General features: G+C 34.9%; 1 protein-coding gene across 2 annotated transcripts in view; it reads left to right on the forward strand.

Moving 5' to 3' along the window:
- LOC127836523 (beta-adrenergic receptor kinase 2-like) overlaps window positions 1–13,478 on the forward strand; it is a 417,424-nt gene that overhangs the window by 162,472 nt on the left and 241,474 nt on the right. The gene's annotated exons all lie outside the window — the stretch shown is intronic.

Below are 13,478 nucleotides of genomic sequence, written 5' to 3' on the forward strand. Positions count from 1 at the left end.
TGAATAGTTAAAGTCATGTACGGCGAGTAGTTGCAGCGTTTTGCCATTTTAACACTAGTCTGATAACTGATAATAATCAAATTAATAGTATAGTGAAAACATTCCCTTGAATGTTGCATATACCATTTTCAGGCGAAAACTCGTTCTGATTTATGATCCAAACATACACCGCGGGAACACGTTACACTTGTTTCGCTTTTTAAAATAAATTATATCCACAATATTATGCTAAAGAGGAGAAACCAGTACATTTATATGCAAATGCAAACCGAATTTTGAATACGGTTAGCAACCCCAGCAGACAAGATGCTTATCAGCTGGTCAGTGGGGAATATCCAATAATTGATATAGTCATCCCAGAAAATTAATTAACTCTTCATTATTAGATTTTAAATCTAAATGAAATTATATTGACATTAATACGCATTAAATTTGCTTTCCAATTAATATATTTTCATTAAAGTATCCATTGCTGATGCCTTGCAAAAACAGAAGTTAAGTCAGATTATCTTATTAATCTTACAGATCGCCATCTTTTTATTTTTAGACGCGCTTTTTTAATACGTACTTGTTTATTCCTTTTTCCGGGTCAAATAACTTTCATGAATATTAATGATTTGTACATGTTTAGACTCGTATGTGATTGGTCTACAAAAATATACTTAAATCTTTGCACGATCCTAACTGGTGACAGAGAAAATAAGCCCCAAAGTTGTCGCAAATTTAAATGATTTTAAGAAAATATTTTTTAAAGATACATATATATTCTTAAAGTCGGGTCTTTGCCCTTATAAAGATGTAAATTTTAAACTTTGTTTTTGCCCTTCATTAATACGCAAACACAGCACATGTGCTGAAATTTAAACAATGGCGACGCCATGTGCGTTTGCGGTTGAACGCTACAACGCTGTGAACAGAAAGTCAGCCGAGTTCCAATAATAACACGAGTTGTATATCAAATCCTGATTGGAATCCACTTGTAAGTAAATTTTTTATCCATCATGATTTTAAAACATAACTAAGATGAAATACACTAGAATCGTATTAAACTAAAATGCGGACTGAACAATGGTCGATCGATGTAGCAGGTGCCCGTAATTAAAAATTTTTTTTTTAAATATAAACAATGCATCAGACGTATTCTTTGGCCATAAACGGTCTCATCGTAAAGAATATAATTGTACTTATTTGTTTTATATCAAGATGGTAAAGTATTTGCGAAATTTTCATTTATTTTCCCTTACAAACTCGAAAATATTCGCCGTACACAATTTAATTTTATTTTGCTATACGCCGTACACATCAGGTTCTATTCGCCGTACACGACGAAGTTTATATTTTAGCCAAACATTTGCTTACTAACTAGATTTTTGGGCAGAAGCTTGCAAAAACCGATAGTTTTAATAATTCTATTTGCACACCATTGAAAAATTCGGCAAAATTAGTATACTTTACTCGGACAAAAGGAAAAAAAGTTATCCCAATGAACTTAACCTTCGGTACCAGGTGGCTGATGATTGATCAATTTCAACACTCGAATGTAGTAATAAAGACGTCCAACTACTTACGATAGAAGTTTGATATGTCCACTATTAATTTGTAACACAGTTTTTGGAAAACGTTCGCGATAAAAATGGTACAACTTATTCTTTTCACGAGCACAACCTCTTGCGTGATCTGCGCTCTATAGAATCACATGTTGTCCAGTAATCACGAACCTTGCCTTGGAAGTATTTTGTAATGATATATCAGCCGAGTTCGAAAATGTTTCCGGTCTTATGAAATATGTCGCTGCCATTAGTAGGGCAGTTTTCCTTATCCGGCTGTAGGGAAACCTTGTGAACAGACAAGAAGTCGCTTTTTTGCCCAATTATCATGACACTTGCTCATAACATTTGTTCTGATGGTGTCTTAGCCGTATTCAAAAATGATTTTGGTCCATTAAAATTGGCGGAGCGGGTCAGTTTGCCTTATATGTATGTAGTAATACCGCGTAAATACTACAGAAGTAATATGTGTGTCTAGTTGTCATGGAATTTGCTCAGAACATTTGTTCTAATTGTGTCTTGCACGAGTTCGAAAATGGTTCCATTTTCTTGAAAAACATAAGCGCCAGGACCAGGGTGCTGGGCAGTTTTCCTGATATGGCTGTTGTAAATCCTGAACAAGTCACGGTTTTTCCCAATTATCATGACACTTGCTCTGAAAATTTGGCTAATGATATCTCAGCCGAGTTCAAACTTGGTTACGGTCCTTTGAAAAACATTGCCGGGTGGAGCGATAATCCTTATATGTCTATGGTATTACCGTGTGAATTTCCTAGAAGTCATATGTTTTGTACATTCTTCATGAGTGTTTCTTGTAATGATATCTAGGCCTAGTTCGAAAATGTTATGGTCATGTAGAAAATTTGGTTTCAAGATAGCGGGGTGTTTTCCTTATTTGTCTTTAGTGAAACGTTGCGTTGTAAATATTACAAAAGTCCATTCCAAAAGAGATTTTTGGTACTATTGACAAAATATGCTAGGGTGGGGAAACATTACTCAGAACAGTTATTTACCTTCGGGTATCGGGTGATGTCCTAATAGCCGTTGGCCCTCTTTTGTAACAAAGCAATTGGGCCGTGCTCCGTGAAAACGGGTTTAATCCATGTGCTTAAAGAGTCTTCCCAAATAAGCATGTGTAGTCCGCACAGGATGTGTGTATTCGAACTCCAAAGATGTAAGTTCAAGTGCGCTAGAAAAACCACTGTCGAAACGCACGGGATGTACCTTAATACCTTTACGTTTTCGGATACTTAAAAATAATTATATTTTTCTTGTCCGAATATTTAGATACCTTAAAATGTTCAAAAATTACATGTGTCCGAAAATTTAGCGACAAAAATTAATGTGTCCGAATTATAATTATGTTGAAATAAATGTAATTAATCAATGTACAATAATTATCTTGTGATTAACTCTTTTTCTGCTTAAAAATAAATACAACTTCACAGCTTTCCAATCTCTTGCATGAAATCATATAGAAAAAAATCGTAAAAACATTCTGCTTCCTAATTAGGACGACACTGTTTCAAACGCTGTTGTGTGAATCCATTACTTTCTACCCGTATACATGGTTATTTACCAAATTATGCGAATGTAATAGTTCATGGCCCCCAGGTATGAATCTGCAAGGTTTTATGACCATAATCCCGTTGTAAAAAAACAATGATCCAAGTGTCACAAGATAGGCGAAAAGAGGACCTAAGTCTATAGAAAAGCGCGGTAAAATATACTGTCCGAAAATGTCGAGACATTAATAATGGACGAAAACCGTATGTCCGAAAATTAAGAGTCTCACAAAATAATTCTTTTTTCCAAAAAAGACGGTGTCCAAAAACTTAGAGTGTCCGAAAACTTAGAGTAATTACGATATGTGTGTATTTCGAAGTTGATGGGATCCTTCAGTATGTAAGGGAAAGACCGCCAATATTATTTATCACCAGAAATGTTGCAGGTTTTGAATATTCAGCTCATTTGTTTAACAAAGGATTTTAAAATGCAATAGTTTAATATCTGTTTTGTACAATTTTAATGTGTAAAATGTTGTATGTTCCGATTCTACTAAATGTTTAAATGTTTAAAATCAAACACGTATCTTCTTAAACTACAGATCGGAAAATGAGATGCATATATAAAGTCTACATCTTCATATACCTTATATTGTTGTCATAATATTAAATAAGTGCACCGCATAACGGGTGCCAACGCTCTGCTGCGGGTGCAGTTCTGAATAAATGAAAGTTTGAAGATTTTGTTTAGGTCACAGTGACCTTCGCCTTTGATCTAGTGACCCAAAAATGGGCTTGGCGTGTAGTTTCAAAGTTGTAGGTGGAAGCACGTTGATTTTTAGCCTATGTTAAAGTTTTATAAGAGGTAACAGTGACCTTGACCTTTGACCTAGTAACCCAAAAATGGGTGTGGCTGTAGAACTCATCAAGGTGCATCTTCATATGAAGTTTCAAAGTTGTAGGTGGAAGCACTTTGATTTCAGAGCCAATGTTAAGGTTAATGTTAAAGTTTTACAGTGACATTGACCTTTGACCTAGTGACCCAAAAAGTGGGCATGGCGTGTAGAACTCATCAAGATGCATCTACATATGAAGTTTCAAAGTTGTAGGTGGAAGCAATTTGATTTTAGAGCCTATGTTAAAGCTTTATATAAAAGTCACAGTGACCTTGACCTTTGACCTAGTGGCCTTAAAAGGGTGTTGCGTGTAGAACTCATCAAGATACATCTACATATGAAGTTTCAAAGTTGCAGGTGGAAGCACTTTGATTTAAGAGTCTTTATTAAAGTTTTATATTACAGGTCACAGTGACCTTGACCTTTTACCTAGTGACCCGAAAATGGGTGGTATGTGTAGAACTTTTCAAGGTGCATCTGTATATGAAGTTTAAAAGCTGTAGGTGGAAGCACTCAAATTTGTGAGCAAATGTTCAAAAGGTTAACAAAATGTTAAGGTTTGGGACACGACACGACGAGCTGGCTTTGACAATACCCCGGATTTTCTCCGAAAACAGCCGAGCTAAAAAAGAAAATAGATCCATCTGAAAGTAGGTTGATGACAAACTAAATTAGCATGTTGAATATTTTCTAAGTTGTACAATCGGTTTTAGTAATCTGCTACAAGTCAGCATTTATCAAGTGTACACTATACTATTGTACAGAATACAAGTTGACGAATCACAATTCAACATTTATACAACGCATTTTCAAGTCAACAGGTGTTAGGGTTCAAATAGTCATTAGTAGTAGCCACAGGTGTTGGGCGCGTGCCCAAGGAACTTAAAAACTATCAATATGTCATAAAACAACATTTTTAATATTTTGACCAAAAAAATATGGTGTAATATATATATATATATATATATATATATATATATATATATATATATATATATATATATATATATATATATTAGGTAGGTATATATATATATATATATATATATATATATATATATATATATATATATATATATATATAAATAATAAAATAATATAAGGTAGGTATCTCTTGACACAGGAAAATCACCTACATCAACATTTTTTAGCCGGTAAGTGCCTAAATGGCGGTCGATTTTCGTATACTATGTACCATTTTGTTGGGAAAGATTGCCTCGTGACGAAAAATGACCACGAACGGCTACTTTCCAACATAAACTAAAAAAACAAACACTTCTCGAACTCGTTGAAATGCTAGGTCGGCTCTCGTCTGACCGAACATTCAGTGCCGATTTTTACAAGAGTAAAGCTACCGAACATAATCCACATTAGTACAATAAACAAATACGAGTTTATCAACTTAAACCTAAGATTTGTCATTTTGTTTGCGTTATAACGTCAAAATCGTTGTAAATCGGGAATTGTTTATCGGCTATTTCGAGTCCAGCTCCATGTCGATCAGACGCTCATTGTAAATAAGGTTCTCGGTTTCAGGTATTCGGTAACTCTGAGGCGCGGAACCAATATTTTGATAAATAGCGTAAGGTGAAGGACGGATCATCGTACACGATTGAACATTCAAACATAACGATTATATTAGTGTTTGGTGTGGACAAAAAGACAAATCTTTGTTGTTAGTTGATAAATTCCTATTCGGTCAGACGAAAGCCGACCTAGCATTTCTACGAGTTCGAGAAGTGTTTTCTTGTAGTTGATGTTTATGTTGGCCATTTTTCGTCACGAGGCAACCTTTCTCAACAAAATGGTACATATTTTACAAAAATCGACCGCGACCGTCCAAAGTGCTTGATGTGAAATTCAGCTCGGTACGGCCTAGGTATGATTAACCCAATACCCGCTTGCGTATCCGCGCAAGAATGAGTTGTATGATTTATTCAAGAGGTTTGAGTTCTCCAATTATGTGCATTCACAAATGAAAACATTATATTAATATCGTGTTACATTAAATATTGTCGAACGGTGTTTTATAGAAAAGAATCAATAAACAATGATCGTATTGTACGTGTCGCGGAGGAGATTGTTTATGAATGATTAAAATAGTCCACTTTCTGCTGCGTCTGCGTGGCGTAGTATTTTCGCTCAGCTCATTCATAACTCTGCGGCTGGCGATAAACAAAGGGGAGTCCGGGTGAGAATAACGCACTTGTATAAGGTTACGCTTGTTTATGTTCACAGGTCTCAATTAATAATACGTTGACCACGAGTTCAACAATTATTACAGGGATACGATAGACAACATAAAAAATGTTTTATTATCGCTGAAACTGTTAAAAAAACATTTACTTATAACAAGAATATTCTCTAAAAAATGTAGTCTTGCTGTTTTGAAATAAGGTTTGGAATTTTGGTTTCTAAATAACTAAATTCAAAACAAAAGTTTAATTATTGTGTTTTTTACTTGTTAGTCGCATATTTACCGCATTATAATGTGTGTTATAATAGGCAAACCATACATTAGTAAAATTCAATCTGCCTTCGCACATAGAAGGAATGGGTCAATCGGGTGCTGCGTTTCCTTTGCTTACTTCAGTTAGGGGTCAATTCTTTACGTAATAGCAACCACAAGGCTCCGGCTTCAAAGGAATTGCGGAGCGATAATAAAAATCGTAGTCGCATGGTATTTGCATTTAGCGTCCTATTTGGTCACGTGGTTCTTTTTTCGTGGGTATTTTGGCATTCATGATATGAGGCTATTAATAGATGCGCCTGTCGATAAACAAAGGAAAGTTTACGGGTTATAACAACGCAATAGGTTACGCTCTCACATACAACTCGATGACGTAGTACAGGTCGTAAATTGAGAGATTCGGGAAAAAGTTGACGCTTATTTATATTCTCAATTTATAAAACGTTGAACATAAGTTCAACAATAACTTCAGCGATACGATAGACAAAAAAAATGTTTCATGATCGCTAAACCCGAATATAACAAACAATTTATAATAATAATACGAATGACCTGTTTCATAACCTCGTTCATGCTACTACAGCGGGTATTTCTAAAAACGTTCTTTGGTTCTGAACAGATAGCGGCGATTTTTTGTATTTACGGGTGCTAGCAACGCAAAAGTAGAAGGTTAGTAGAAGGATTTAGCTTGTTTATATTCACAGTTCTCAATACATAGACAGTTGGATATGAGTTCATCAATTACTACAGGCATACTTAAGGCAACCTCGAAAATGCTTTATAATCGCTAAAACCGAAAACAACTAAATATATTATATTAAATATATTTATAACAATAAATGTCTTTTTAAAATGTAGTCGGCGTATACGCTGACTTTGAAATAAAGTTAGCAATTTACTTTTCTAAATAATTAAATACAATTAAACAAAAGTTAAACTTTTGTGTTGTGTTTTTACAATTGTAAGCTGCATATTCGCCGCATGAAATGTGTGTTAGCATTGTCAAACCACACATTAGTGTGAGTAAATAAAAAATATACTACGGGAGAGCACTTCATATGTGTCCTCATATGCCTTGTTATGAGTATCTTTCTTCACTATCGAGATATATCGTATGTTTATATTTGATTTAAACGCAGTTTTCTTTCGACACATTTAAATCACACGTCAATAGCGCCGTCATGCGAAAATGGGTCTTATGCGTTTCGGCAAGCGTTTGTTAAACCCAACATGTGCTTTTGCGCAGTCAGGCCATAGGCGATGCTGTTCGCTTTAAAATCACTCAATATGTTATGTTTCTCCTTACCAGAAGGAGGGATAGCTGAGTGGGCTATTTATATGATGGGCGCATATGGAATAAGACCCATTTTCGCATGACGAGGGTCATTACAAATCTCATTGCGAATTGAAAATGCCACATTTAAGAACAATGCTTTCTGATACAAAATTGAATTCAAAATAGCAAACTTGTTAATAATGGCAGCCTATCCACACATTAAGGAATGATTTCCAGACGTGCTGACCAAGTACGGCAAACTTTGTGGTATGATAATTAAACGATTTTCTCTTATCGTGACACTATACTATTTCGCTAATGATTGTTTTCTCATCTTGGAGGCGAAAGTGAAATTCTGCGAGATGGATTGTAACGCGTAATTGTAACAGGGCCACAATTTGTGTCGTTTGAGCATACAGAGAGAAGTCCGGAATTCCTTACACTGAACAGTGCTACATCCTTTGAATTGAGCACATACGCAGTGATGTAGTAAAAATTCAGAGGTTGTATCTCGAATCAGCTTATTAAATATTCGAAAATATGCATGCGTGTCTGTTGGCGTTAAAAGTCACAAAGATGAAAACTGAAACAGCTACGCCTAAAAGCGCATTAGTGCTCTATACCTATCTTTATGTTAGCGTTGTTGACACCGTGTGAACTGCTTGGGTAACAAGTAAAGCATAAACATCAATGTTTATATACTTTTATTCCTCCATATACAAGATACGAAGATTATTGTATATTTTGAATTTGTATATGGCGTCAAAAATCAAAAGTTTTGTACACGGAACTTTCATTATGAATTTATATTCTTGGTGAGATAGTCATTTGATATTAGAAAAATATTCCTTTAATATGATGGTGACTGCACATTTTCTTTATATTAAGTTCTCATAACCATTTTCATCATACTTTCTATGCTTTCAGAACTTCCAAAAAGCATGTTGTTTTTATTTTGTCTTAGTTATTTCTATGAAATAATAAGGATGATAAAAAGTGCACACAAAATTCGACCCGTGCGCTATGACACACACTTTATAAAGTTGAATGGCGTGTGTTCATTTTAAAGTTGCGAATGATTTTCAAAAATGAAATGCGTGTTAAATTATGCAATAGCGAACATCTTCAGTGCCTTCAGCGCTTTGATTAACATACATACTCGGATTTTATATTCATCTAATCAATTTCATTAATAACATAGATGCAAAACCCATAATTATACACAACTATCAATACATAGTTTGTTTTGATTATGCCAAAATACATATTAAATGGTATGTTTGCATAGTTAGTTTAAATAGCTATCCGTAAACATCACAGAATGAAGCTGGGTCCCTGTCTCTGTCACTGTGGTTTTGATAATTAACTTGCCGCATAACAACTTCCGTGTGGTTTGATGGTGTTCATGTAATTCTTAAACAGCTTCGCATCTTAAAAGCGTTACACAACCTTCGACTAATCCTTGTCAAGTCTGCAAAACAACAGAGGTAAAACCCATTATAAAGCAAGTGCTTTTACTTTCTTTGTCATTCATTTATAATTGAAACGAATTTAATAATCAGGCAGAAATATCAATCATGATATTTATTTAAAGGGGCCTTTTCACAGATTTTGGCATTTTTTTAACTTATTCATTAAAAGCTTTATATTGATAAATGTAAACATTGGATCGTAAAAGCTCCAGTAAAAAATCAAGAAAAAAATTAAAAAAAGGAAAAGAACATTGCCCGGAGCAGGTTTCGAACCAGTGACCCCTGGAGTCCTGCCAGAGTCCTGAAGTAAAAACGCTTTAGCCTACTGAGCTATTCCGCCGAGTACTCATACTGTATGTATTTTATTCCTTATATAAGCAATCTTCGTAGTTTCACAAAATTTAACGACAAAAACAGAACTCTCCAAATTATTCAATCGTTTCGCGTTGCAACGCTTTATAATTTTTAGGTTTTAAAATCGTCAAAAGATGCATATAATGGCTATATTAGAGCATGGTTAATGTTCAGTATTACTGTTTCCTCACAAATATCATATCTAAAACGAAAACTTACGAATCTGAAACAACTTTTTTCAATTTTGTCAATTTACCAAAGCGTGAAAAGATCCCTTTAAAGTCAAGAAGTCAAAAAAAGAAAATATTATATTATAACATAACATGTTTGTTTAAAAGACAATTGATTGGATAAAAATTACACAGTATGTTTTATTAAAAATTTATGTTGAGTTAAACATAAATTGTTTAAACAATACACAATTACTTCAGTATTCCATCATGTAACATTTGGTTAATTTGATATATTTTCGGAACAGACTGAAGTATTTGTTCTAGATTCTTACAAAACTGTGTTCAGATTAAATGCAGAACTGACGGGAAAATTCTTGTATACCACACATAGCATTTCAAAAATGTGTCCCACACATAGCATTATTACATTTTTATACACAGACTCCGAATCAGATGTATTTGTGCAAACATACAATTTATGTAGCTTCTCTATGAAGAATTACAATGTCCGTCCTATTTTTTAAACCTTCGACAATATTATAATAAGCGTTTTTATTGTTTATTGAATAAAATAAATACCACACATAGCATTTCACTTTGTGTGTTTTCAAACACGCGGTTGCACTTTTCGGAAAAAATACTGAAATTATTGTACACAAACTTAACACAGTTGTGTATTATGACAATGACTGGGCACTCGTTTCTGTTTTTTTTTAAATGGTTTTGAATTAATGAAGAAATTATCAAAAACGTTACCTGAACCGATGGTTTATTGACATCCGATTGTCCCACACATAGCCGAAAAAGCCACGTGATACAGGCACCTTGTTTAAGTTACTATTGCAAATTAATATACTCTAGCATTCACCTTTGTAAAATCAAAGCGCTGAAGGCATTGTAGGGGTTCGCTGTTGTAAAATGTCGTCCTTGATTAGCTTGTATGCATTGCACAGGCTAATCAGTATGCACTGGCTAATCTTATTTGACATGCATTAAGCCCCGTTTTCCCTGATAGCAGCCAATGTGTACAGATTTCAATGATAAACACTAGACTGGCAAATCTCGTCTTACAAGCTGTTAAACACTATTAGTCATACAAACCCACTGCAGTGTACCAGTGGTGAACTATAAACAGGCAAATGTGGTGGTTATCTTACCTAGCAGAAACTCTATATAGCATTTGTCGTCTGCTGCAACAGGCAGGGGTTGTCTTTCCATACCGTACCTAAGGCTTCTAAGCACATACTGATTTGCAAAATATGGTCTGTAACTTTAGTGTGAGGGTTGTGACAAAGTTGTGTATGCGATTTAAAAATAAAAGTAAATGTATATTTTACAGTTTGAACATTTAATTTTTTATTCATTGAACAGTTTTAATTGGACAATGCACAAGATAAACATTGAGATGTCTCCACGTTAAAAATTAACATTATTGAAAAATGAAACATTAAATATCAAACAGTGTTTATTTGAACGGACATGGACATGTATGTATCCTACCTCATTAGCTTACTAGACTACCGAAAGTTTGTCGACGAATTTTTAATCATATCGATAATTTCCAGATATTTCCAGTAATTACGGCACGATTTCTTTTGATGTGGTCCTTTGTTGTGGGGGAAGTACCCGGAGGAAAACCGGTATGATGACCATCTCCACAACTCGCATCTTTGCGGGATTAAACCAAGGTAGCCTAGGCGAGAAGCGCGTGTATCAACCATTGCGCTTACTATATATTCCGTAGTCACAGTTTTGTATTCAGGAAGACGGCCTACACAAAATCCTTGCCATAACTATTTGTGCATCCAATTAAGTTACACTTTTCTTTTACATGCTCGTCAAAAATGGGTTGACATAGAAAATTTTAACACGCGTCATTTAATTTGTCGAAATAACGTGTAGAATTGAAAACGGTACCAGTGTGATGGCTCATGAATTATTCATTAGTAAGAAATATTCTTAAAATAATCCACATGGTCAAACAAGAAGCAGACGGATGTGCGCGAACGTGGCTTCGAATGATAACGCACAACTATAGACCATGGTTTAAGTATAACACTGTTTTACGACTTTGCAACGTGAGTGTATTGCATCATATATTGAAATGTAGTAAAAACCTAGGAAAACTTCCACCTTCCATGAAAACAAAAATCACTGGAACTGTTGGGTTTATGTGGTTAACAAATAGGTCATGTCACGACAAAGGTGTTGTTCCATTACCTGGGTATATGTGATAAATATTGGTCAGGCCACGTAAAACCATTTTGCTCCATTACCTGGGCATATGTGGTTTTTATTGATCATGAAAAGTTAAGCAATGTTGTTCCATTACCTGGGTATATGTGGTAAAGATAGGTCAGGTCACATAAAGCGATGTTGGTCGATTACCTGGGGATATGTGGTCAATATATATCTAACCATCTTTACGTTTATCGTATTTCGTCATCTTTCTCAAACACAAAACCATCCATGGTTGGCAATAGGTCAGGTCATATAATTTTCATAAAATACCTGGTTGTAAAGTCATGTTTTGTTTCACAATGCGAAATTATAATACATTACTTCTTCATAATTAAAATTACCGCAATATTTAGTCATCGGTGCGTTAAAACTTTTGTTAAGCGAAGTAACGTGCAGAATGAACTGTTTACATTAAAGTTTCAAGACGATGTACTATCGTAAGTCTTAAAAGCATCCCGTGTTTGTCTTAATGCTTTCCTGCCTGCCTGCCGGCAAGCCCATCTGCCTGCCTGCCCGCCAGCAAGCCCATCTGTCTGCCTGCCAGCAAGCCTCTTTGCTTGCCTGCCAGCAAGCCTATCTGCCTGCCAAACTTCCAGCCTGGCTGACCCCCGCCCATCTGCCTGCCAGCCTGTATGCTTACCGACTGTCTGCAACCTATGTGAATGTGTAATCTTACAATTAAACAAATTCAGTCCAACTACAGAACATGTATGATATAAATGCTATTCGAGTTTAAAAAAGACTATATAAGATATAATTGTTGGAAGGATTTTAAAGAAAATACTATAAGCTTAATTTTAAAGTAAACGCTATTTGCTTATTTTTTTAATTTGTATGGGGTAGTTGTTAGAACTGAATTCTTAAACATGATTATGCTTCTATAGCAGCTATCCAGTTTTTTATATTGCCAACTTTCACGGCCCCGAAAAAGTAATAGTCAAAACAATGTATCTGCCCGTTCGTATGTACGTCCTAAAAACTTGTCCAGACCGTAAATTAATCAATTTTCTACTTATTTTAAATTGGATTCACTCGTGGAGACGGCGTTTCCCGCACAACTCTGCCACTTGCTCAAATGTTAATGTCACATTAAGAACACAAAGGCCATAATACAACAAAAACACTCGGTTATTTATTGTATTAGTATGTGTTTCCTCCATGCAATGTGTCCAAACACGTTTGATAGTTGCAAAATGATATAACTAAGAATGCATTTGTCGGATATTGGTTTGTGTATATTCGATCCTTACCTTTACCCATTTATGCCTAGTGGACTATCCCGTCCTTCTAAATTGTATCAATTTATTTCCAAAATTAAGGATTTCTAGTATAATTATTTCTATATTTAGATTATTTCTTACAGAAATGCCCTTAAGCAAACAGCGCAGACCCTGATGAGACGCCTCACCATGCGGGGTCTCATCTGGGTCTACGCTGTATGCCAAGGCCTTTTTTCTAGACGCTAGGCATAAATGGGTTAAGAGCATTTTAACAGAGAAGTAGGAACTTAATTTCGTTAATCATAAAAGTGATATATTTATGTA

The sequence above is a fragment of the Dreissena polymorpha genome, chromosome 1 (genome assembly GCF_020536995.1).
Source record: "Dreissena polymorpha isolate Duluth1 chromosome 1, UMN_Dpol_1.0, whole genome shotgun sequence".
NCBI classification, from domain to species: Eukaryota; Metazoa; Mollusca; class Bivalvia; order Myida; family Dreissenidae; genus Dreissena; species Dreissena polymorpha.